This window comes from Taurulus bubalis (genome assembly GCF_910589615.1).
Source record: "Taurulus bubalis genome assembly, chromosome: 11".
NCBI classification, from domain to species: domain Eukaryota; kingdom Metazoa; phylum Chordata; class Actinopteri; order Perciformes; family Cottidae; genus Taurulus; species Taurulus bubalis.
In genome coordinates this window covers 8,012,880-8,038,056 of record NC_136599.1, presented here as the reverse complement: position 1 = coordinate 8,038,056, position 25,177 = coordinate 8,012,880, and the positions used below count along the sequence as shown (strand labels likewise).

The following is a 25,177-nucleotide window of genomic DNA, read 5'->3' as shown; positions in this document are numbered from 1 at the left end:
GGACACCCCAGCACATAACTAAAGCACAGTGTTATTAATATCCTTATCGTAAACAGATAATACTGTGCCTAGGGCCTCGTTACCGCAGAGAGAGCTAGGCAGGGCTGATAACGCCTCCCGGTATCTGGCAGAGGGGCCAGGAGACATTTTTCAGCAGCCGGCAGTGAAGGCAAACGCAACGAAGCACCGTGTGGTGAGGAACAGGAGCAAGGCAGCACTTATCTTCCTCCCGTCCGCGCTCCGCCTCAATCCTTCTCCGGAAGAGCCGCGGCCCCGGCTCCCGGTTGACCCAGAGGGATAGCTAGCCTGGTTTTGCTTGTTTACAGCACTCACCCCTCTCACCAGCGAGGCTGATTTTGTGCAATCTAATATTTGTGAAAGGTGAGGGTAGGGTGGATTGCACTTGAGACAGGGGGCTTGGCTCTTGCAGGAATAAATCAAACAAGCAGGTCGGGAGGGTATAGAGCTTCACTCCAATCCACTTTGGTATAACTCTTTGTTTAGAAATCAGGAGAAATCGCAGCTGGGTTGATACAGACACTGTTGGAGAGTGTGTGTGCATGTACTGACGTGACCCAGCTTCATTATTCAGAAGTTGTGTGTTCAATAAGCGAAGGCGGGCTTCCTCAGGCACTGGAGATGTGACTGGGTAGGCGGTAGGGGAGGGTGCAGTCATAGTGGAAGGGAAGGGGGAGAGTGGGAGGGAGGGCGGCGGGGCACAGGGGCGTTGGGCTACATCGCTCGGAGGACCATGTGATAAATAGGTGCCTTGAGATGTGTTATGTGCTCGTCTTGTTTAACTAAAACCTAGTTAAAAAGAGCGAGGCCCGCAGATGAAGTCTGCAGACGCTCATTTGCCAACATCAAACCGTCTGATTAATTATAGCAGAGCACCATTGCACAGCTACACAGACTAGGCACATGGTGAGAGACACATTACATCGCTAAAAGAACAAACAAATACATCACACAGTTGCACAAACATGCGTGACATGCGTGACATGCGTGATGCGCAACGACCAATTCACAAACAACAGAAGTCACATCGGCCTCGACTCTTTCTCCAGGTGTTCCTTTGTTCCAAATGCGTCTTTTGTGAACCGATTTCAATACTAGCGAACTCTGCGTGTGAGAGTTTGAGATAGTGAAGGCATGCAGACTTCCTCCTGTTCTTATTTTTTTTTGCTGTACTCTCATCCATTACAGCTGTCTGAAATAGGATGTATGCCTCCTCCCACTCCCAAAGCTCTGCCATCCATTACTCCACGCTGGCAACGGACAGACGCTTCCTCCCACTCCCACAGTGCAGTGAACATCACATTACCACATTCAACCACAACTGCTAGCAGCTCACACATTTCTCCTGTGCAGTTTCGTGAGTATTTATGTCACAAACTGTACTTTGTGTTCTTTTCAGGGATTAGGCAGTTGTGATGCAATACGGTACATTAGCCAATAAGGCATTAAAACTGTTTACGCATCTCACTGTGTCCCGCGGTACTTTTGTGAAAGGTGCTTACAAACAGAAATGCTAACATTCTGTCTATTCAGACTTTAAATTTAAACACCGACATCGATACAGTTATTTTCACTGCGCCCGGGAAAATGGCAGACTTGTTTATATGCTGCTTGTGTGCTAAATAAACTTGCTGTCTTGTTAATTCTGATTACGGAAAGTTTATTGATATATCATGGTTAATACTGATCTCGCCTAAAGCGCTTGGCCCACTGGGAGTGGGCTGTGGTGGCTGAGTGCAGTTGGATGAGGCTATGGCATGCTCCTCAGGATTGACAGGTGGGCCAGAGCAACAGGCCTCTGTGACTAGGGCGACTGGGGAGTGAATAAATTAGCCCCCAGGCTGCATTGCTCTCCCTCTGTTTACTCCATTTCTCAACCACACAAAGCGGCGTGCCAGACAAACAAGCAGCTTAAAGCATAACACAACTGTTGCACCTGTCAGTACCGATATACAGGAGGCATCAAACACATTCGCACACACACACACACACACACACACACACAAGCGTGTGCACCCTCACCCTCCCGACACACTCCCACCCACACACGGAATTAGACAATGAGTTCTTAAGCACGAAGCTGTACGCCCACTCACAAACACGGACATATTCAAAGATGCACAGACACATGCTGTTCACGCGCACATCCGAATGCTCACACACACACACACACACACACACACACACACACACACACACACACACACACACAGACACACACACACAGACAATAGTAACAATAGACAAAGATAGGAAGGCTGGCTAAGATACTTTTGAGAGCACAAGCACGCCCACATAGACAAAGCTCATCATACTCGAGCGCTTATCAGTAATTCAAGACGCATATCAGTTACTGGTGTTTCTGCTGCTCTCTGCATGCTGAGCGTCTGGGTGACAAAGTGACGGTGGCAGAACCATTATTTGCTGTCTTTGGGCTGTGACAGATGACAGCACATCACAGGGCAAGCAATTAAACCATAATTATACACACACATACACACATACCCTCTCATTAAAAGTGCGGCTTTCCCAGTGTGTAATTTGAAAGAGCTTTTGCACACTGACGCAAAAACAGTGAAACAAATACATAGGTGTGCGTTGTACGCACATGCACACACACAACCGCGAGACACAATTGAACAATGATACACAATAGTTTATAGTATTCACAGACAGTGTCCATAATGTATTCATGCGCTGTCACTGCAGACAGCAGGGGAAAAAAGAGTTACAGCGACGTGTGTCCTCCAAAGTCAGACACTGATGCAGCAAAATCATTTGGCGTTGTCACTCAAGCAAGCGGCCGAGGCGATGAAACTCGGGCTCGGCCCAATGAGAGGGTGTTAAAGCGGTTCTGAGTGGAGCAGGAGCGCAGTTCACACAGGGCAAGCAGGCCAGACAGCCCAGTGATAAACAGTTCAGCTTAAATAAAGCCTTCAGATATAAAGGCAGGGCCACCACCGGTTACATGTCCTGCCTCTGGAGGCCACCGCTGCCCCTGGCCGGCCTGTTGCCCTGGCGACACCTCACTTACATTCATCCATCATGGCTGACAGGTGTCAGGCACAGCTAGAGATGGGTTTGCAAAATGCGACGGATGTGCTGGCAAAACTGCCAAGCGGTTATAGTGAGACTGAGGGAGAGGGGAAACTCGCTCATTAGACTGTAATGATGTGTGAAGACAGTCCTAATCAGAGCGTGGCACCTTATTTATGTTGGCAATTTGCTGTTTTCCTGCTGTGATGCAAACGTCTCACTGTCAGACGCTGCCAGACATTTGTCTGCCTCTCGTCTCGTCAGGTCAACACATGGACAACATTCCTAGGATTTCGTTCAAAAAAACTGTCTTCCTGACTTTCCCCCGTCCACCTACCAGTCTCCATCCATCCTCATATCATCCAGCCGACTCCGTGAGGATACTTTTACCACTGAGTCATGTCTGGCTGGTGTGTCCCCTGATGTTTCCTAAGCCAACAATCGTTGTCACATATCATCACTCTGGATATGAATAATCTATAGTCGGATCCAATATACATTTCACAGCTCTCGCCGTATTGAGTGACTTTGCACCCTTACATAGTTGTTGACACGGACGTCCACCTGGTTAAGTCACTTCTGGCTCACTGCTTCATTAGAGGGAATGTATCATTTTCTGTGTGTGTGTACGTCTGTGTGTGTGTGTGTGTGTGTGTGTGTGTGTGTGTGTGTGTGTGTGTGTGTGTGTGTGTGTGTGTGTGTGTGTGTGTGTGTGTGCATGTTTGCAAATGTCTTTTCACTGGATGCCTGGGGCAGGTGATTCAGCCAGGGGCACAGCAGCATAAATAGAGCTCATGCAGCAGCCAATCAGACAGTACTATCAAACCCCATCCGTGGAGGGAGCGCAGAAATCCATACTCAATAGAGATTCATGGACCATGCAAGATTCAAGCTACTCTGGGCATTGACAGCATCCATGATGACTATTGATCAACCAACGATTTCTGGCTCTATACAGACGTGATTAGATGACTTACAGCTGAAAAGTGCCACTTCCAGTTTGGAGGATGAGCTCATTTTTGACTGATGCCGTAATGTTCTGCATTTCACCTGCTGTCTTTACAGTCAGCCGCTCTGCTCTGCTCTCCCCCGATCGTTCGGCGGGAATCAAATTATCTGTAGTGTCTGGTAGGGTGGCACTATGCCCAGAAAGCCCATAATATACAGTATCTCTCTTGCATTTTTAGATTGAGAGAGAAACGAACAGCACCTATATGTTGATGGCACAATGACTAGCTTTTATACCAACGACTGCTTTGTCTCTCAAGATTCTTCTTCTTTATACCCTTTTAAATCAGCCACTACTTGTAAAGTTGTAACAGTATAATTCTTCAGTGAATCTGAAGATTTAAGCAACGGTTGATGAGACATTATGCATAATAAATCAAAAGCGGCTTAGATTTATCTCCTCTGTCCTCTCCGTTGGCCCAGCTGCAGCCTCTAAATCAGTCAAAACGGAGCGGGCTATAAAATGAATTGGCAGGCTGCACCCGAGCTGAAGGAGAGAATGAAAAACAAACCTTAAAAAATTCCTCAACAAAGCAAAACAAATGACGTTCTGGGAAAATGCGCGTGTTATGGAAATGACCGTCTCTAAAAATACACAAACAGTTGATAAACAGGCTCCGAAGAGGAGAATTAATTAGCCACGCTGGACGCGTAAACATAGCTATACATCAAGTTCGAGAGGAGAACAATAACAGGGCTGAGGCAGTTAGAGAGAAACCCCTGACCGCTTGGCACACCAAAAGCCCCGAGAGAGGAGAGGAAAGACATTTCAGGGAGGAGGACTGTGGTGATGAAGTTAGGTATACGAGTTATATATATATATATATCGGGCAGAGGGAGAGATGAGAGTGGAACGAGAGACAGAGGACAGAAAAGAAGAATAGAGACAGAAAGATAGACGAGGCGATGTGGGCTTTACAGCCGCGCTTTTGCACGTGCCAGCGGAGGCTAATGCACATGCCCATGCACGTCCGTCTCCCCGACTGAAGACGTGGTGTCTGTTGATGCTAATGCTAGCCAGCTGGGATCACGGCCAAAGGCATTAAGTGGAATCGAATTCCACCAAACTAGCTTTAATCAGCAGGTTTTTAAGGTTAGAATTACTCTCCCTCTCCTGCAGCCCGCTGGCCAAGGTTAAAGCAGACACCGGCAGGGGCTGGGCTCAGCTAATGGGATGGAAGGGTGGCATGGGGCCTACGGCTACGGCCACCATACAGTGACACACACAACACAGCTACACACTTTAGTGTATGCCAAGTCACGCCTGCAAGTAACCATAATGCACATACTGCTACAGAAACAGAAATGCAGTGTTACCTGCGTGTGTGTGTGTGTGTGTATGGGTGTGTGTGTGTGTGCGTGTGTGTGTGTGTGTGTGTGTGTGTGTGACTGTATGTGTGCAAACCATTTTTCTGTTACTGTAGCTACATCTCTTCTGGATGTAGCACTGCATAAAGGCCTATTCACTTAAAGTAAAAGCACTGTTGAAAACCTTAACACCAAAAGAAGAGAGGTTAAAGGGCCGGATGAATGAATATATCAGTTTATGTTTTTTATACATCACAAAGAGCCAGTAGAAGCCTTGCCTTGACCTCAGCAACGGCAGTCAACCCATTGATGCACTTCAACAAAGGAAGGCTCAGAAAACCTTGCAGCTCTTCTGTCAGCTTCTCAAAAGTCAAACTGTGTTTCTATAGCACCTGAGCTAGGAGCAGCGGCCTAAACACCAATGGTAGCAAATGTTCTCTCTCCGCTTTCCCCGCACTCAGGCTTTCATTTTATTCTCATCTTTCTCCTCTCCTCAACTGGCTTTGCTCACCACATAAGGAAGTGGCCTTACTTTGGAGATGCACTGCAGATTAAATTAGATCAACTCAACTCTTTGTTTTTGAAATGCTAATAGTCTGCCTTGCGAATGCGTGCTTCGACTTGCTGCATTTTGATGAAGCAAAATAGCTTTAGTTGAAAGTCTATGTGAGGAGATCAGCAAATTATCCTAATGTGAGGGATGGCAGGTTACAAATGGATGTTAAGTATATGTGGAAAAGGTAAAGTTTAAAATGGAATGCAGTCATTATCTCAAGACACCACTTCCTTATCACCTAACCTTTAGGCTGACCTCTAGATTGCCTGTCTAGAATAGGCATGTAAAAAATAAAATAAAAAGTATGGCAGTAAAAAGAGTAATGAGCATCTGTTTGCATTACGAGCCGGGGGGGCTATCAAGCACGACAGGCACTTCATTCCATTAAAAGGTGGAGTAATGGATGCAGCCATCAGGTTAGTATGCCACAGTTTAAAGACAAGGGGTCAGAGGTCAGGTTTTAGCTGTCATTTCTAGTGGGCGAGAAACAGCTGAGTCTAACAAGACTTTCCCGTAACTGGTGTCTCCGTAGCGCTAATGCATGTGCTGGAGAGTGGCCAAAGGAATATCAACAGATCATGGAAATGAATTCATCTGCACCTCGGATGGAGAGGCGGAAAGTTGCAGGTACAGAGGAAAACTACAGCATGTAAGCCGGCAGTACATTCTTTGTAGTATCTGAAGTTCTTTTCCTTGACATTGTCCTGAAAAGTGGGGCTCCTTATCCAGCCCTTGAGGCATGTAACGTCACGTATTTGAAATGAAATAATGAATTAACAAAAGCATCACATGGTGAGACTGCTGCTGCTTAATAAACATAGATGGCATTGTTTGAGTCTGTATGACCGCCCATTAACCTTCCCTTGTGTTAGCTGAGGTAAGGATAAAAGTGCCACTGTGTGGAGAAGGGGAGCACGTCCTCTGCATTAATGAGAGCAAACCACCCGACCCGCTGTTTCCACCTAAAATACACACACACACACACACACGCACACACGCACGGCGGAGACCTGCTGGAGATGACATCACAGGCTCAGCCTCCCTGCCGTGGGATATGCCAGGCAGACATGCTGCCTAATTGTAAGAGAGAGCTCAGATTTGTAATGCTCCACAGTTCTGTTAGGGCTGATTAGCGGACGCTCACGGCTTCTCCACCTGCCGTGATCTATAGGCACTCCAAATTTCCAATATCTCCGGTGTGAGCAAGGAAGAGCTGAGAGAGACTGTAAATCATGACGAGTCCGACTGAGCGGAGGAGAGAGGGGAGAAAAAAAAGGATGGATGGAGGGCAAGGGAGAGAGGGAGAGCATGAGCAACGGCGGGAGATATTCAGCTTGTATGGAAACACGAAGTGGAAGAGGAACGGAGAAAATGATTGAGGGAGGGAGGGAGGTGATGGGAGACGGAGTAGTGCACATATAGAGGAGAGAGGAGCACACATCGGGGAGACATGAGAGAGTCAGGGAGGAAAGAAGAGAGAAGAGGAGATATGATTACCAAGAAAACAGCAAGAAAAAAAGTCCCGCCGGGGAGAAAGAGACGGAGAGTGTGGAGCAGACAAAGAGGAGAAAGAGCATGGGGGGAAGAAAGGGAGTGGGAGGACAGAGAGAGAGAGAGAGAGAGGGAGAGAGAGAGAGAGGGAGAGACAGAGAGAGAAGAGGACGGAATGAATGCTAACAGGGAGCCCAAACCCAGTACTGAGGCTTTATCCTTCACAGGCGGAGGAGCAACAATCGCAAACACATTTTCTCTCGCCCTGGCCCTAAGAGAGATAAAAAAGCAATTTGTATTCTATTCCTATTCAGCGTCGCTTGGCCTGTTTCTCTGCCTGCATATTTGTAAACACAGCTTTGTCAGAGCAGCTTAATCTTCCCAACACAAACACAGACTACAGGAAGGAGGGGCCAGAAAGGGCGAGGAGGGGTGAGGAAGGAAGAGCAAGTGAGGAGGGGAGAGGAGGGTAAAGGACGAGCGAGGAGGAGAGAAGAAGAGGTGAGGATGGGAGGAGGGAGGTTGAGGAGCAACAGAGGGTCAAATAAAAAGCTGGGCAGGTCACGATGGATCACAACTCGTTTCCGTCTCCACTGCCACGGGATGCCCCCCGTGTCAAACTCTGAGAGTCCAACTATGTGACGTGCAAACACACAAACACACAAACAGAAGCACACTCGCGCGCCATTGGTTGACCCAATCCCCTCCTGTCGCCTCTCCCCGTCGGGCCCAAAGTCCAACAGGCCCCGGATTACCGACCGAAGCAAAAAGAGCAAGCGTTCCTCATCATATGGCGTGCATGTGACAGATGGAAGAGGCGGGCCCTTGTGCTTCCTTTAACTGCCCCCATGCCCCTATTTAGTGCTTGTGCTGCACATTTGGCCTGTCATGGAGCTTACAGGCACGCGCTTAAAGGTTCCAGGGGAACCAAAATCCACGTCCTGCGCAGGCCAAGCACATCACTGCAACCGACTCCACATTAAGGCACAGGGACTGAAATAGATAGAGAGAGAGGGGCGATCGTCTGGGTGCACATTCGCTCACAGAGGCGTGAAATTAGGCAGAGCGACACCTGCCATTACGCATTGCATTAAAGTGCTCTGGGTTCACCCCCGCTCTATGGCCTTCCATATCGCTCTGTATCTTTCTCTCACTCTCCCCTTAATCTATTTTCTCCATACTCTGCAATCTCTTTACTGTGGCCCACAGTGCCCAATTAAAGCCTGATAGCTGCCCCGCCCACTGCCAACACTATACGAGGCAAAATGGTGCTCCACTTCAGAGCACGGCAACAAACTTCATCAGCTTCTGTGCACCTCCGTTCTATCCTCCACTCTCCTTGGCCCTCCTCAGCCCCCAGCAGCACCTATAGCTCACCCAATTTGGACAGCCTGGCTCAGAGGCGGGATTAGTAGGATTGAGAACAATGACTGTAAAGACAGCATCTTGGATTCTGCCTCCTATGTACTAGCCCCTGTGCAGAGCTTTGACTTCAACAACAAATCCAAACCAACTGAATTAAAAACAATATTTATAACAAACCTGGCTGTCAACCCACGTACCCTTGAGTTTGGGCCTATCAAGGTTTATAAAAAGGTCAACAGCAACACAGTGAAGTGTTCTGCAGCTGTCAGATACATAGATAGCAGTATGAGTTAGTGAGGCACGCACATTTATTGACAAAATGTTGCTGAGGCGCTGGGCTTTGTACCTTGTTAGTTGCTGGTTTCAACAAGTGTTGACCCGAGCGAACAAGTCCTTTGTGGAATATTAATATTTCTGTATTCCACTTTAGATGAGCATATATATATAGATAGCCGACAAACTTTCAGTCAGCCAATACTGCTGACTGTACATGAGTCCCGCAGACAGACACAAAGCAGCACACAAAAGATTTGGGAGAGATGTGGATTGCCACAAACAGACAGAGAGACAAGCAAAGAACGAAAGGGAGAGCCACAGACACACAGCAGGCAGATGGAGGAGCCTGAGAGCCCCCGGGCAGCCCTGTGATGAAGACAGTGGGGAAGGCAACTGAGGGAGTCCACGTTATGTTCGGATTGTGATGAGGAGAAGGATGGGGGGGGGCGAGACAGAGAGGGAAAATCAGCCAGTGAGCCAAAAAGAGGGAAAGGAAAGCAAATGAAAAGTGACACTTTAATTCAGAAGGCTTCTTGTGCCTGAGTTATTATGAGATGTTTGTAAGCTGGCTTGTTCATGCACCCCCCCCCCCCCCCCCCCCCCCCAGCGTGCCTGGCTCCCTCTCACCGAGGAGACCTGTGGCGCTAACCTGTCTTTATCTGAGCTGCACAGCAGGGGACAGCACTCTGCTACCATCCGCCGCTTTGATCCTCCCACTTCCACCACCGCTGCCTCACTGCCGCCCTCCTCCCCTCGCTCATCCTCACCATCGCTCATATGCAAAATGTCTGTGTCCTGTTGCTGCTTTGATATGTCCAAAGTCCTCCATGCTCCCTCCACTCTTAATTAATTGCGTTAACTCAAATCTAGAAGGAGAAGGTTAGCGTTTGGCTTCACAGAAACACTTCTCTGAACACAGCGGTGCACCAGCGCTACATATGAAGATAACCACTGAGAGGAGCGAGACACTGAGAAATTACATTAATCGCACATTGAACGCGTGTGCATGACAGAGAGAGATGTGTGAACGAATAGCAAGGGAGAGACTGCGAGAATTAGAGGCCCATGGAAACAAACACAAGGAGGAAAGGAAACACGGTACTGAGACTGAAATGATTTGACATTCCGGCCGGGCAAAGGCTGGTGTTTGAAGATGAGCGCCTGACAGGGGTATGTGATTTCAACTGGAGAGAGAGGGAAGGCCACGAGGGCTGTTTTGGGATGGGGCAGCAGCTAGGGAGCAGACAGATAAAGGAGACAGACAGATAAAGGAGACAGACAAATAGAGGAAGGGAATTATAGGCGCACACAGATACATGGGCTAAAACGCACCTGAAGTACCAGACAGGTACAACCTTGCAGCCAAAACAGACAAGGATGAAAGCGAGGGGAATGGAGCAAATTCAATCAGGCAGAGAGATTCACTCACACATATACAAATACAAGTACAGCCAGACAGACAGGAACATGGATAGGTGCACTGTATGAATACACAAAGGGGGTGTGATGAGAAATGTAAAAGTAACGCAGAAAACGGAGAAAAAAAAGGACCCAGAGCAAAGTCAAAGTCAGAATGAGGCAGAGAGGGGAAGAGACAGATACAGAGACGGTGGTGGTGGAGGAGGAAGAGGAGGGGGTAGTAAGTTGGAGTGCCGACAGGTCTCCAGAGGTTGTAATATATAGCATCGTTTCAATCTCTCAACAGCAACTACAGCCCTCCTTTTTCATATCCTTCCACAGTCTGAGGACAGAGAGATACTTCTGTCCTTCGGAGCAAAATCGGCATTCAAGATGATATAATGTGCTCATTTTTTTGACATTATATCCCCAAATCAGGATGGTTATTTGTGGCTTGATGTGCTCTCCGTCCCCATTCTCCCTTGAATTCTCAAGGTTACTAATGGTAAAAGACGGGTATAAAATGCCAACGTCAAACGCGTTTCTATGTTTGTCTTGTACCGTTTCCCGACTCCCAGAGAGGTTCGAGACCGATGGTTGATTTATCTGCTGCAAGCGCCATTAATCCTGCGACCATGCATGCCTCTGCTGAATAATTGATCTCTGTGCTATTGTAACTACATCCGTCAAAACAATGACACCCCACCTCCTTCTCTATCCCTTTACCTTCCTCTTTACCTCTTTCGTCGGCAACACCTTCCCATACCTTTGAGTTGTTCTAAAACAAATAAATCTACGACTGTCCTCACAGTTTTCTGCCCAGTAGAATTGGGGAAAGGAAGGCATTAGGGTTAGTTTTATCACAGTTGGTGTGACACTCCGGTTCAACCACCAGAGGGAGTACCACCTTGACTGTATTTAGGAATCCAGAGAGGAGGCCCGGCCACTTGCCGGAATACACAAAACAAAGTATAAAGATGTAGTTGACAGGGTAATCTGACAATGCCAACACCTCCACTCTAGAGTCCTGGCAGCCAAGTGAGGGGGGCTGAGCGCAGCAGTGACCTCCTAAGGTGATCCGCTCTCAGCTCTCCGTCTAGACCTCAACAAACAGCTGTTCGGTCTGGAGCAGAAGGGGAACAATGACCCTTAATTTATGTCCACACCCCTCCCTCCTCCCTCCCTCTGCCTGTCTCTTTGACTTGTTTTTGCATACGGCATTTAAGGTAATAAGTACAGTATCTCCTTGAATGCCACAGTGCTATAAATCAGAAGAAAATAGACCTGTCATCTAAGTAAACAACGCATGAGACCAGTTATCATTAAATACAAAAGAGTTCTGGAGGAGCCTGAGCCATGCATACGGATGAGGACATGACCACTCTCTCCTTGGCTCACCCTAAGCCTACACTGGAGGTGCACACACACACACACACACACGCACACACACACACACACACACACACACAAACACACACCTGAGCAAACAGAAGCTATGCAAGGGAACGGGATCCAGAAGACTCTGAAAGATGTTGATTTCCTCAGACCTCAACGCACGGATAACGGCTTCACAAATAACAGTTTGATGATGATATTTAGCCCGTATAATGACTTTGTATGACAAATAGGTCGCGATCACGGAGTCATTCAATCATAACATGTTGGTCGAAGTGACATTACAAAGATTTAGGTCAGCGCTTGGAAAATGAGCGCCGCATTCGATTGCGGGGACGACATTGTTCAATGTCACGACAGTGCCATGAAACTTTAGCATCATTTGTTATGTAGTGCCATCAATGTTTATGACAGCCGATCCATCGCCGAGTAAGCTGTATGTCAACCTTTATGTCAGCTTTATGACACATGGATGGCATGAAATGTCATGAAATGTCATCTCTGTGTTCCCGGGCGCCAGAGCACACGTGATGGATACAACATTGTGCAAAAAAAAAAAAAAAACCCAGTCTCGAACACATGTTTGCAGAGCAGAGTTCAAATACCCTTCATGTTAATCAGGCGCCAGTGTTCCTGTGCCCCTGTGTAAGGCGGCAGGCGGATGGCTCCCGGCAGAGATTTGCATGCAAAGCTGCATATCCTCCTTCCATAGCAGGGGCCCCTCAGGTGTAAACCGTGTGGAGGTTCCTGGTGGCTCTCTGCCCTCTACCTGCCGAAATGAGATTGGGCTCGAGTCCCCCTCATCGCTGTGTGTGTGCCCCCGCACCCCCCCCTTGCTTTTCCAAAAGGTGCACAGACACAGACACTGGAGCGAGATAGAGAGGTCAGCAAGACGGAGACTGGACATGATAGACACGAGAGAAGGGAGGGGGAGAGAGAGGGAGAGTCTGGCCTTTAGTCAAGAGACGTGGACTAACATTTACCCAGCTGCTGATTTCATGACCCATGATGAATACTGCGGCCAGAGTTTTAGATGATTCCTCCTCTAGCTGATGATGACAGTAATGGAGACGGTCTCCTCCTGGAGCTAAACGTTACTCCATAGATGCCACAGTTTGAGAGTGATCGCTACATCCCATTAGACAGGGTGTATCCCTAAGTGATACTTGACGAGAATGAAGATGGCCATACATCTGTGTGTACAGTACCTACAAACAGGCCTCCAGCACTAGTTGTGCTCGTACAGTAATAGGCTTCGCCGAGGCCCCGTAAAGTGCTGCCACTGCATTTTTAGAGTGGGCAGAATTGCAGTGCTACAGAGTTCATGAAGGGGAATCAGAGAGGAGATGGAAAAAAAAAAGAAATCTGTGCAAACTAGAGTCTATGTCTCAAGGCTTCTTTTAGTCTAATGCAGGCTGTTATCTGTCAGGGAGAGCTGAGAGATGCATTCTTATCAACACACACACACACACACACACACACACACACACACACACACACACACACATACAGACACACACACTTTAGACACACAGACTAAATTAAAGTTTCTTTTCGATCTGATGAACACGGTTGAGCTGTGTTGTCTGTCTCTGCCCTGTGATACATTCAGGCTGCCTGCCAGATATGAGCCAGTTGAGCCGTGCACGTCAGCCTCTGTCTGCAGCTGCCATCCTTCAGACACACTTGGTGACAGAGGGGTCCAGCACAACCTCTGAGGGCAACATAAGGACTGACATGTTGCGATGGCTCCTCCCACCGCCAACCCCCACCCCTCCTCTTCCTCAAGCGGCCCTCAATGCCCCTGCCCTGTCTCATTATGTGGGCGAGATGTTTAGGGGGTATCTCTGAGCTGTGCTGTCTCACTGTCAGCCAGCATAATGCCTCTCAGTGGGCGCCTAGCTACTGCAGCACAGAGTTGGTTTGTGTGTGTGTGTGTGTGTGTGTGTGTGTGTGTGTGTGTGTGTGTGTGGGTGTGTGTCTGGGCTCCTCATCCACAGAATTCTTTTACACTACTTCTGGATTCTTTCTACTGAAATACAACGGTGGCCGGCACAGTCCAGAGGGTGTCCACGCTAATGCACGACTCAAATGTCACTACATGTTTCAACTGACCGGTGTAAACACAATACCTATGTGTGCCTATTGCTGAGAATGAAATTTAATTAAGTAGGGAGATTTACATGAGCAGATGACAGCGGGTCGTTGGGGAGCGCTAGTGAGGGTTTCCATTCAGCCTGCAGATTAATAAAAGCCTACGTCGAGATCTCCAGGATGACAAACAGCGAGATGCAGGCGGCACAAAACAAAAGCAAAACAATCAACTTCCAGAAAAGGCTTAAATGACATTTAATATATTTACTGGCAAACATAAACATAAATTGACACCGAGAGGCTGAGGGGAGTGCATACAATATCTCTGATTGCTATTACTGGCATAAGCAATGACAGTGTGCACTAGATTGGTGTGGGATATTGAATTTCATGTTCTTTGAAATGGAGTCTGAAATGTGAGATTTGTCTCTTGCCTCTGAATACCCCCCCCCCCCACCCCCCCTATCTCATTTGGAGACTGGCACATTCAGTTAACTAATGTGCAGTATATGGCGATGCTACGCTATTACCCCGTTCTCTCAAACTGCCTGTCGAAAGGACGGAACATCAGATGTGATTTGGAGATGCTTTCTTCTTGTTTCCGTTTCACATCAGAAACATACCTGCTGGGAAGATTTCCTCTCTATAAATTTCCCCTATCTGCTGCCGAAATGCTATTCATCTCATTACGGTTGATTGGGGATCCTCATTACATTAGAGAGAGAGAGAGCGCACAAGCATGTGCGTGAATGTGTGTTTTCATGCATGTAAATAAAGACAAGAGATAATGAGCATAGAGAATGGGAGCGAGAGAGAGATATGTAGAGAGGGCGAGCAGGGAAGAGAATGAGGGAGGGAGGAGTGTGTTAATGAGTGTGAGATGTGCTGAGGTCGCTGTGTTTGTTCTGTAATAGTGTGTTGCCGCAGAGCACTGCCACCTCAGGTGGGTGATTAGCAGTAATTATATAATTACACAAAATGTGATAATAAACAGCACAGAGGGAATCAGCTCCATCATCTACTTTGCTACACCTCGTATATATACATACATTCGTTTTTCTCGTGCGCAATCAAGTAAACATAAAAACACAGTTCTCGCTTTTTAACAACTAGGCCCACCCTCCATTTCACGCACAGCTCTGCGCCAACACAGAGGGACGCGGACAAACCCATTCGCACCCAGATAATTCCAACCTGATACAAAAAGTAATGGAACCCTCACACTCGTGCTCTGCTCGCACCTGTGAGTAAAAAACGATTTGCTCCCTGACACACAGTAACAGCCAATAAAACAAGTGCTGACTTGCTCCCAAAGGCAGCCGAGGGGAGCGGGGGGACAAATGAACACAAACTGGGAGTAAAAAAGCTGCTCCCAGGAGGATTTAGCCTTTTCTGTAGTCCTCATGCTCCTTCCTGCTTGAGTGAGAAACACTATGTGAAAGAGCCCGCAATTGTCCGTCTCATCTCTGGGCCCGCTGCAAAAAGAAACAAGTGTTCAAATAAAAAAAGATGGGGGACGGTTCGGATGTAGCCCTCAGTGCTATTGGAGAGCAACTGAAGTGGCCTTTTTCATCTCTAAGAGTGAAAGCTAAATGTGTATTTGTTTGTGCATGAATGTCACTGTGAATGTGTATGTCCGTTTGTTTGTCAGAGTGACCTTCAGCAGAAATAAGTGGGTTTTCATGTGTGCAATGGCAGAAAATAGACAGATAGGTGGCGTTCCGTTAGCTCACCTGGTACGTGGTACCAAGGCTGAGTCCTTACCGCAACAGCCGGGGGTTTGAATCCGACCCTCTACGACCCTTTGCTGCGTGTCATCCTCCCCCTCCTCGCTCCACCTTTTCTGACTGTCACTATCAATTAAAAGGCAAAAAGCCCCAACGAATGTAATAAAAAAGGAGACATTACAGGGACGGAATTACAAGCAAGAACACAAATGAGCCATCCAGTCGATTTGAGGGTTGGGTTGAAACTCACAGCGTGGGCGCAAGCGGAGAACAACTGGCGAGAGTGGGGGAGGAGTGAAGAGGATGGAGGAACGAGAGGGCAATGTTAGGATCCGGAGGAAAAATAGAGGATATGGAGTGAGAGAACAGCATGGGGTGGAAGCAGGGGATAATTACTGCTAATAAAGCCTAATGGAATTCAGGCCTCACGTCAGGTGCAAGATGATCTGATTACTTCTGGGCGGCTGGGGGAAATTGGGAACTGATCCGTTAATCCCGCCATCCCTTTTTGTCTCTCATTCGGTGTGGGAATGTGAGTATCTGTATGCGTGTTATCACAATATTAGAGAAGTATGCAAAGATTTAAATATTTCACCATTCATCGTTTGAGTGTATATATTTCAATAATCGTATTATATTTCATATTAGATTCCGTCTCGCCATTAGTATGTGTGTGCCGCTCACTTATCAAGAGTGTGAATCACAGGGTGTGTTCTGTGGCATCCCTGAATCAGAGCCCATTCTCCTCCCCGCTGTAGTGTGTGTATGTAAGTGTGTGTGCATGCTCATCTGTGTGTGTGTTTATGCGCATGCTGTTTGAACTTTTCAACCGCCTCTCCCTCCCCGGGCTTCCTGCTGATGACTGCTGACCTTGGCTGAATATCACAGTCTGGCGACACAGAGGTCAATGGAAAATGCCACCTTTCTACAGTACAGTGAGGTACAATGTGTTTGTTGTGTGTCCATGAGTGTCGGAGTGAGGGAGAGAATGAGAAACATAAAAACTGAGAGAATACTGTTCTGATGTTGTATGATTTACTGTATATATATATATTATTTACAAAGGTAAGTTATGCGACAGGACAGGAGCCTTTGTTGGCAACCCTGAAAGTAGTTGGGAGATATAAGAGTTTTGAGGGAGCGCATACACAAATGCACATCTAGTTCAGTATGAGCATATGTATGCGGATGGGAGGGCGAGCATCTTGTTACGCGAGTGCATACACTCGAAACAATCTCCTCCTCATCTGCCGGAGACCGTCTCCAGTCTGCCTTCCACTTCTGTGATGTTTCCTGCTCTCATCTGCTTCAGCCTCGGCTGCAGCACGGAAACAGTTTCGGCATCGCGAGCCGAGAAAGGAGCAGGCGTCATTAGCCCGGGTGGAGATGCCTTTCTCAGCTATCCTCTATCTCTCCATAGCACCTGCTCCGTCTCCAGATGAGATCAGGAAGGTGGGGCAGTGGAGGGCATAGGAAGGGTGCAGCACAGGCATGCTCCAAGCGGGAGGAGAGGCAGATGAGGGTGCAGAAGAGAGATGGGAAAGAGGAGGGCTGTGCACAGAAGATATCAGCCCAGGCCTTAAACCAGGCTCCAGGCACTCGTTATCGTGGTTTGATTTCTTGCTATGCTGCTCCACAGACTCAGCTCATTGTAATGGCTGTTGGGTGTGAACATGGACGTGGCAGCTGCAAGTCAAAGGGATTAGACACTTAAAGAAGGAAAGATGTTTATTTTCAAGTGCTGGTCTTTTAGCATATATATCAAAACGAACATCCAAGGGAAATAATACCAATCTGGCTCCCGAGGAAAAATCCAATTCGTACGTTTGAAAGAAAAAAACACACACACACAGTGTAGTCGAGTTGAAAGAAACATCAATATGATGCATGTAAAGTCGTGGCCTTCCCAATGTGAAATGCCACGATCAGTAATTCACTACATTTTAAAGCTCTGGCAATAATAGGAGACATACAACAAGGTCTTAACCAGATACGGTCGCTTTTCAGCATTAACAGAACCGAGCACATTTTTCACCCTCCACCAGGAAGAGGAATGGCCGACATGAATCATTATGTTTAACATAATAGCATATTGACCTTGTGTTGTATAGGAGATAAAGTGCACTTCATACCAGAGAGCATACAAGAAACATACATTTTTTCCCCACATATTTTCTTTATTTTTAAATCGGCAGTCAAACATATGAGTAACCTTTATTATAAGCTTGGTACTGATATCCTTTCCACAGTAATGCTTCCTGGAATCTGTTTCAAACTGTAATGCAGTCACTAGCATCTCAGTGAGGTGTGGTAATTTGGTTCACAGCAGTCCATCTTACGAGTAACACCTTTAGTTCCTATACAGCTGGTCAGGGCCTGCTTGCCCATGCTGTGTACGGCCTTTACAGGTTCCCATAGTGTGTAAAAAGGCTTTTACTGCAAGCCAATCTGAGGGCTTGTTGTGTTTTTACAGAGTATCATCTTTGCTTGTTGTGTGAGGGTGGAATAACATATTGGATGTTTATTAGATCTGGAGTCAATGCCCAGGCCAGAGCGCTGCTATAAAACTACCCTCAATAGCTGGTCAGGAGAGGCAGTCAACTGGGCTGCTAGCCTGCTCAGGCCAGATGCCACTGGGCTGCTAGGAGCACTACTGTCCCCTAATCCCAATCACCACTAGGTCACCCTGGAAAGGTGGAGGAGTCACACACGCACAGGAAATGTCTGTTTTTTTTTTACTGCAATATGTGACCCTCTTCCAGCACACACTGGTAGCTCAATGAAATGTCTACATGCACGCAATGCATTAGCTAGCATCCAGAAGAATAATGGCTATTTTCCAGATCCAAATTTAGCAGCAGCGAACTACAACAGCCCCTCATGCCTGGCAGAGCGGTGTACAGGGCTGAGTTCTGGGATCCTCTCCCCTATTTATTTTTGGGCTTCTTGAATTTTTAAAAGGGGAACCAAAGCACTAGCCAGAGGCACTTTAGAGACCCCTGCAGCAACGCGAACCGAGCCGAAAAACACACACACACACACCAAAAAATCGCGCACACAGGTCACGTCAAGACACTGGCCAGTGAGGTGAAATACTGGGTGCTTAGGATCTGATGGACGCGGCCAGTCCCTTTCTCATCGATCTCTTCCCTCAGACCATTTAGCACCTCTGATGCTCTGGGGGGCCGTGGCCACAGCTGTGTGGTCCTATAGTGCCAGCTTCACCATGGCACACTTGGCAGGAGGATCATGACAGAGAATCAGTCTGCATTCGGGCGGTGTCTGAGGCACTTTAAGGGAATCATGGCAGCGTTATGGAGCCGAGGGGAACCAGCCCCATCTTTATTGCTCTTTAATCAGAGCAGTGCAGGCTGGGTAAAGATCAATGATCTCTGATGGTGTTAGCATTGACTGGAGCCTACAGCTCCCAATCAAGGGCCCCTCTCCCACCTAATGTTACATTTAATGAGCCAATTAGTCCACAATGGCGTGGCCGGCATCTTAAACTGTTGTTTACGCTGCATTCATTATTAATATCTCATAGTTAGGTATGAATAAAATTAAAAGGAGCGGTGAGACCATTAGCTCCCCATTGTGGGATGCTTATTAAGATAGGATGCTTTGTTATCTGAGCAAGGGGTGGGGTGGTAATTGTTCGTGGTGGGCAGGATATGCTGGTTCAGTAGCAAGAGAGGTTTGATTTATACAACCTTGGAGATGTTGATGCAAGCGTGCATGAGAGATGGAGTGGTGTGGTTTGCTCTAATGGCTGTGAGAGAAGAACAACAGCCTGCATCCAGCGGCGTCAGATACTGCTTTAGCTCCCTTGTAAACACTCTTTCTGTTCCTGCCCTCCACTCATTACCCTCTTCCCCTCCCTCCCTCCCTCCCACCTTAACACCTCTGGGAAGGTGCATGAAAATCAGGTTTAACTCATTGCGTCTTTTCCTGTTCATTGGGTTTGTTTGTGTTCTTTTGTTGGTCTTGATTATTCTGCTTTTCGATTGCATGCGGAAGAAAAAAAAATACGGCGTGGTCAAGGCGGGTCTGTTTTAGAAACCTGTTCCAACGGAGGTGAATACAATTGATCCATCAGTAAGATTGGAGGCGAGTCAAAATCAAACACCTCCAACTATTGTCGTTAGCACTCTTGTTCTGCACCTTTGTTCTGGCAATGCCGGATGTGGATACACGGGGACCGGGACCGAAGCCTGCTGTTTGTTTGTTTTTTGCCCCGTTTTTGGCTGTTCCTCATGACGAAGATAGAGTGAGAGTGTGTATACGGAGGCTGGAGCAGAACAAAATAAATCAAAAAAATCAATAAAACATTAAAATCACTTCAGCCAACAGAGCAGAACCTAGAGTTGCATCCAGCAGCTCGTTCGCCCAGAAAGATTCTCCGCTGCTTCTCTTGATGGGACTGACTCCAAATATTCAGCAGGCAAAGCTGAGTACACACCTAAGAGGAAAAGGCTTTGTGTTTCATTTGGTGGAGAGGGGGCAGTATTATACATGAACAGAATGAAACATATTAGACACCTTTTGGATAAGATATAGAGGTTATTGGCCTGAGGCATGGTACTTATGACCAATCAGTGCAATTTGTTTCAAGAATTCATGAAATAAAACGATCCAATTTTGAATGCCTCCTATTGTCCCCAAGGCAAGTGGTCTGACAGATACTGGCTGGAAGGATTAGTCATTAAATTATAACTAAATCGGCTGAAAGCTACATTACAAAGACTAACAAACGGCAACGCTTGTGGTGAAGCCGTCTTCGCCCATCCTCCATTTCCTCATTCTTCTCTTCATCTATGGGCTCCAGTCAGAAAGCAACAGGGTAAGCCTTTTCAGTTCCACTGCTCCTCGCCGCTGAAGCAGCGCATAATAACTCAAGCCAACATCGTTCTGGAACGCGGCAGCAATTGCTTTCAAGCTCCCACTTAAAATAGTCCTGGTGACAAGCCTGCTGCTTTAAATAAGCGCCTCAGCCTGTCTGGAGAGGCTCCTTAATCCCAGTGGTGAGAGACACTCCAACAGGAAGACGCTGGGGTGAAAAAACACTCCTGCACCAGAGCGACTGGGACAATTTACAGCAGGTGACGGTGGGAAGCAGGATTCACCGGCAGGGCGAGAAGGAGGGAGCAGCAGAGAGCGCGTGGGGGGTGTGGAGAAGTGGAAAGGGAATATACATGGAACGGAAATGAGACAGCTTACCTACAAATACCTCAGTGCCCGCACCCCCTAAATACATCCTTAAGGGGCACTCCAGCGCAAGTGCTCAAAACAGAAAAGGGCTGAAAATACCAGCACAGAGTAATATAAAAATACACGTCCCGCAGCAAGAAGGCCAAAGCATCTACAGTCTGTGCTTTCTACCGTTGCTTAGTTTCAGGAAAAACTACCTGTGCTCTCCGGCCTCTGCCAGGCTGTGGTGGGAACTGTGCTTATCGGTGGCCCAGCAAGGTGACGTCATCTTTGGGCAGAGAGGAAGACAAGGGGGTTTTGACATCACCCCTCCCCCCTCTACCAAACACACACACACACACACACACAAGCTCTCCTCTGAGAACAGTATGTCCAGTACACAGAGGCTCGTCCTCCCTCACTATTTTTTTCTACCCTTCTCTCAATGCCTCCCTGTCCCATCCTCTTCCACTACCAGACTTTGTCCCCATTCTCCCCCACTTTTCTCCCTCTCTCTCTCTCTCTCTCTCTCTCTCTCTCTCTCTCTCTCTCTCTCTCTCTCTCTCTCTGCCACCCTATCACTTCCATTCTCCCTCCTTCCCCACCTCACACTCCCACCCTCACTCACTCCCTCTATACCTGAGGCTCTTGTTCTTTTATAGCAAATTGAACCTTTCACTCTGAAAGAAATAATTACTCTCTGGAGAGAAAGGGGACTGCCGTGGAATGCTGATATGACACACAATGTCACCTTGCCACTCAGGAGCTGCCTGCACACCCAGTTCAGAGAGAGAGAGAGAAAGAGAGAGAGAGAGAGAGACAGAGAGAGAGAGAGAGAGAGAGAGAGAGAGAGAGAGAGAGAGAGGAAGAGAGGATGCAAGGGAGGGAGAGAGTGGGTCAGGGAGCGTAAAGGGTGAGGAGGGTGATAGAATAAAAGTAACAGAAAAGGAAAAGGCACAGGCAATAGAGAGGAAGAGTGAGAGGAAGCGGTGCCTGTAAAAGACAGGAGATGGAGGGAGTGAAACCACAATGAGGGCAGCGAAGGTATAACAGGTAATAAGCCACGGGAAATAAGGGAAGGAGTGACCACATAATGTAATAAACGGATGAAAATGAGAGGGAGGACACTAGGCTGCTAGTGTTATGTGGAATGGTAACGTAAAAGTGAAAGAAAAGGCCAAGAGTGGATATGTGATAAGAGGGAGATAAGAAAGGTCACAGGGGGAGACTGGGAGAGAGGTGGTGTTTTGGGGTCAGAAACAGAGAACAGGAGTGAGAGATAAGGAGAGAGTGTGACGGCAAGAGCCCTTTCTGGGGTCACACCGGGGATGGATCCATCTTCATCCACTGGCATTTGTGAGCTGGGAGCAGGAGCAGCTAGAGCCGTGAGCCGGATCACTGCCATTTCCACTTATTACCCATCATGCCTTTCAGCAGAGTGGCCATGCGGTCATGCTCTGGCCCCTGGGAAGCTAAACGGCCCTGTGCCGGCTGAAGGGCAGAGGGGACAGAGTGGGAGGACGGGTGGAAAGGATAGCGGGATGCATCAGGGTTTTGGATACCGTAATGCTGTCGGAGGCTCTCCGGCTAAGCAGAGCTGGATCCAGAGTTACTGTGGCTAAGTCCAAGCTGGATCAAGCCTACTGCCAGACACCGCTGCCAGTGTTCACTTAGTCAGCGAAAACTAGAACAAAAAAATGTACTATGTAACAACAATGTTTCCACAAAGAAAATACAACACAATGATGTTTTCTCCCTCTCTCTCTCTCTCTCTCTCTCTCTCTCCGCCACCCTACTGGCGCCAGCTACTGGCTTGTAGCACAGTTTTTGCTAATAAATGAAAACAATCCATGGAAATATGGACACATGGATAGTCAGTTGCATCACCAGGTAAACAGCCAGCAGCCTGAGCTGATCTCTTGACTGATGAGCATAAGATGTGTGACACAAAAACAAGTCACCGCCATATCAAATATCCGTTTCTTCAGGTGCTAAACGCTCCAGTATGTTCACCAGCTAGTTGCTAACTGTGTCTGTCTGCTGTTTGGTGCTGAGCAGGAAGTGTACTGTTTGCTTTGTTTTTTTTAACGGAAAACAGCTGCCAGAGAGCGGTGAGAGTGAACCAAAACAGTACAATTGAGGCAGAAACATGTACAAAATACTGATTTTAGCCGCTTTATAGATGTGTTTCAGTCATCTTTTTTATATATCCTTATATATATGATTCCCCTTTCTGGATATCAGTGTATTACTCTATAAACTCTCACATTTTGGCTGTGGTTGGAATATCATCATAGAAAATCTTGAGGAACAACAAACTATTTCGGTAATTTTCTTCTTCGGATTATGAGTCTGAATTAAATGGTGATTGAAGAGATCTCAGATAACAGTACAATTTGAGAGGAATTAATTAAAAGAGCCATTCCAATAATTTTACAAATTAAGATTACTTATCATTAGGTGTACAGCTCAGCCTCTGAAAACAGTTTCATAGAACATGTATTCTGCGGCTCTGGAGGACGCTTCATAGAGTCTGAGACAATAAGGAGGATGTCATCATCTTATCTCAGTTTAGGCTGGATGTTTTTTAACCCAACTTTATGGAAGTGCAAAAGTGAATCACTGAATAACGCTTTTAATTAAGTTAAGTTTTACATTCAATAATGATTATAACATTTTTAATTTACTAATATACCAGGCTTGCTTTTGATCAGCCTACAAATTCAGATGGTTACTGGATTATTGTCTTGTATTAAGGTATTAACTGAATTGAAATCAGGTGCCAAAAGAAACACTGGTTCCTGATGTGATTTTATATTGTGTCATATGGCAGAGACCAACAATATTCCTCACATCAGAGTGAGACTGTGTGTCGATAATATAGTGGTAGAAGTGCATGTTAACACACAAGCTGGACGTGAACTTATACAAAAGTATATTGTAGTTACTACCTGCACAGAACCAATGCATTGAGCTTGAATATTTGTATCTTCAATCATGGCCGTCGAAAATTTACAAAACACATACTATTACTGAGAAATAAGGAAGGAACAAAACATGTATATGCATATACCTATATATATATGTATATGTATATACCTACACGCTCCTCTGATAACAGCCAACCTCCACCTCTTCCACCCAGGCATGTGAAATGAGGGCTATTTTTAATATCTGCTCGGGTGCATTCTGAATAATGGGCAAATATTACTCAAGGTCACAACTCATTTGTCAGGCTGCGAGTTGAAGGAACGGCCCGGTGCACTAAGGCTAACATTTCGGCTTTTATTCCGCTGATAAAACCCACGGCGGCTTTACGAGTACAACGCAGTGAAAAATGGAAGAATAACGGCCATTGGTAAGACACAGGTATGTGGCGGATTGTGGTGGACAGCGCAGCGTGGAAGAGAATAACTTGCAAGGAAGGGAGAATGGAAGAGGAACAGGGCTTATGCTTGGACCAAAATTGGAGAAAATCCATCAGCTTATTGCCTCATGATGTTATAACAGAATGCCAAAGGTGGCAGGAAGGAGTGGCTCTGAGGATAAATCGTGTTGCCTCGGCCTCCATGACAGCTTTAGTCACAGTGACGTCCACAAAGGGGCTGTCGTGATCAAACGTGAGCTGTGATGACTTCATCGAAATGTCACACACACACACAGCGCTACAAACACCTTGCGTCTCTGTGGGCAAGCATTATTTGATCCTGGGAGACAGGCTCATGACAGGCCATAACGTGACAACTAGTCTCATATCCAAGACAGTGAATGACAAGACACAGTTCGCCAAGTCTATCTATAATAAATAGAATAGTAAAACGCATACAGAGGACACCACTACCATGTCATGCCTTACAGCTATATTATTAATCATGGGGGTTTGCAGCTTACTGTCATACAACTGTAAACTATTACTGGGCTCTGCCGCTGTGTGCTTGCAGCCCCACAACCCCTGGTCTGAGGTTATTAAATCCTACAGCCCCCAGCATGCATCTCCAGCTAAGATGCTTCCAACCCTGGCCAAAGACTTTTATCTTCCTCCCCAGCACAGGCATCGCACCTCCGTGATGCTTTCAATTTTCTGCTCTGTGCTTCTGTGTTTTATGGGCCCGTGCAAAGGTTCCAGACTGACTGGCTGGGCTGACCTGGACTCCCAGGCTGTTGGCGCATGCGCCGCGGTTGGGGTGACATCAAGGCCACCGGCCAACCAGGGACACGGCCGCGTTGCATCGTCAGCCAACCACAGAAACACCCAGACACCCCAGCCACAGATACACAGGAAGACATCATGTTCCCCACACGCTGGCAACACATGCAG

General features: G+C 47.1%; 1 protein-coding gene across 1 annotated transcript in view; it reads right to left on the bottom strand.

Annotated features, from left to right (window-relative positions):
* The window catches only part of camta1a (calmodulin binding transcription activator 1a), a gene marked incomplete at both ends in the record, with an annotated part of 112,390 nt that overhangs the window by 54,660 nt on the left and 32,553 nt on the right, over positions 1-25,177 (bottom strand). The gene's annotated exons all lie outside the window — the stretch shown is intronic.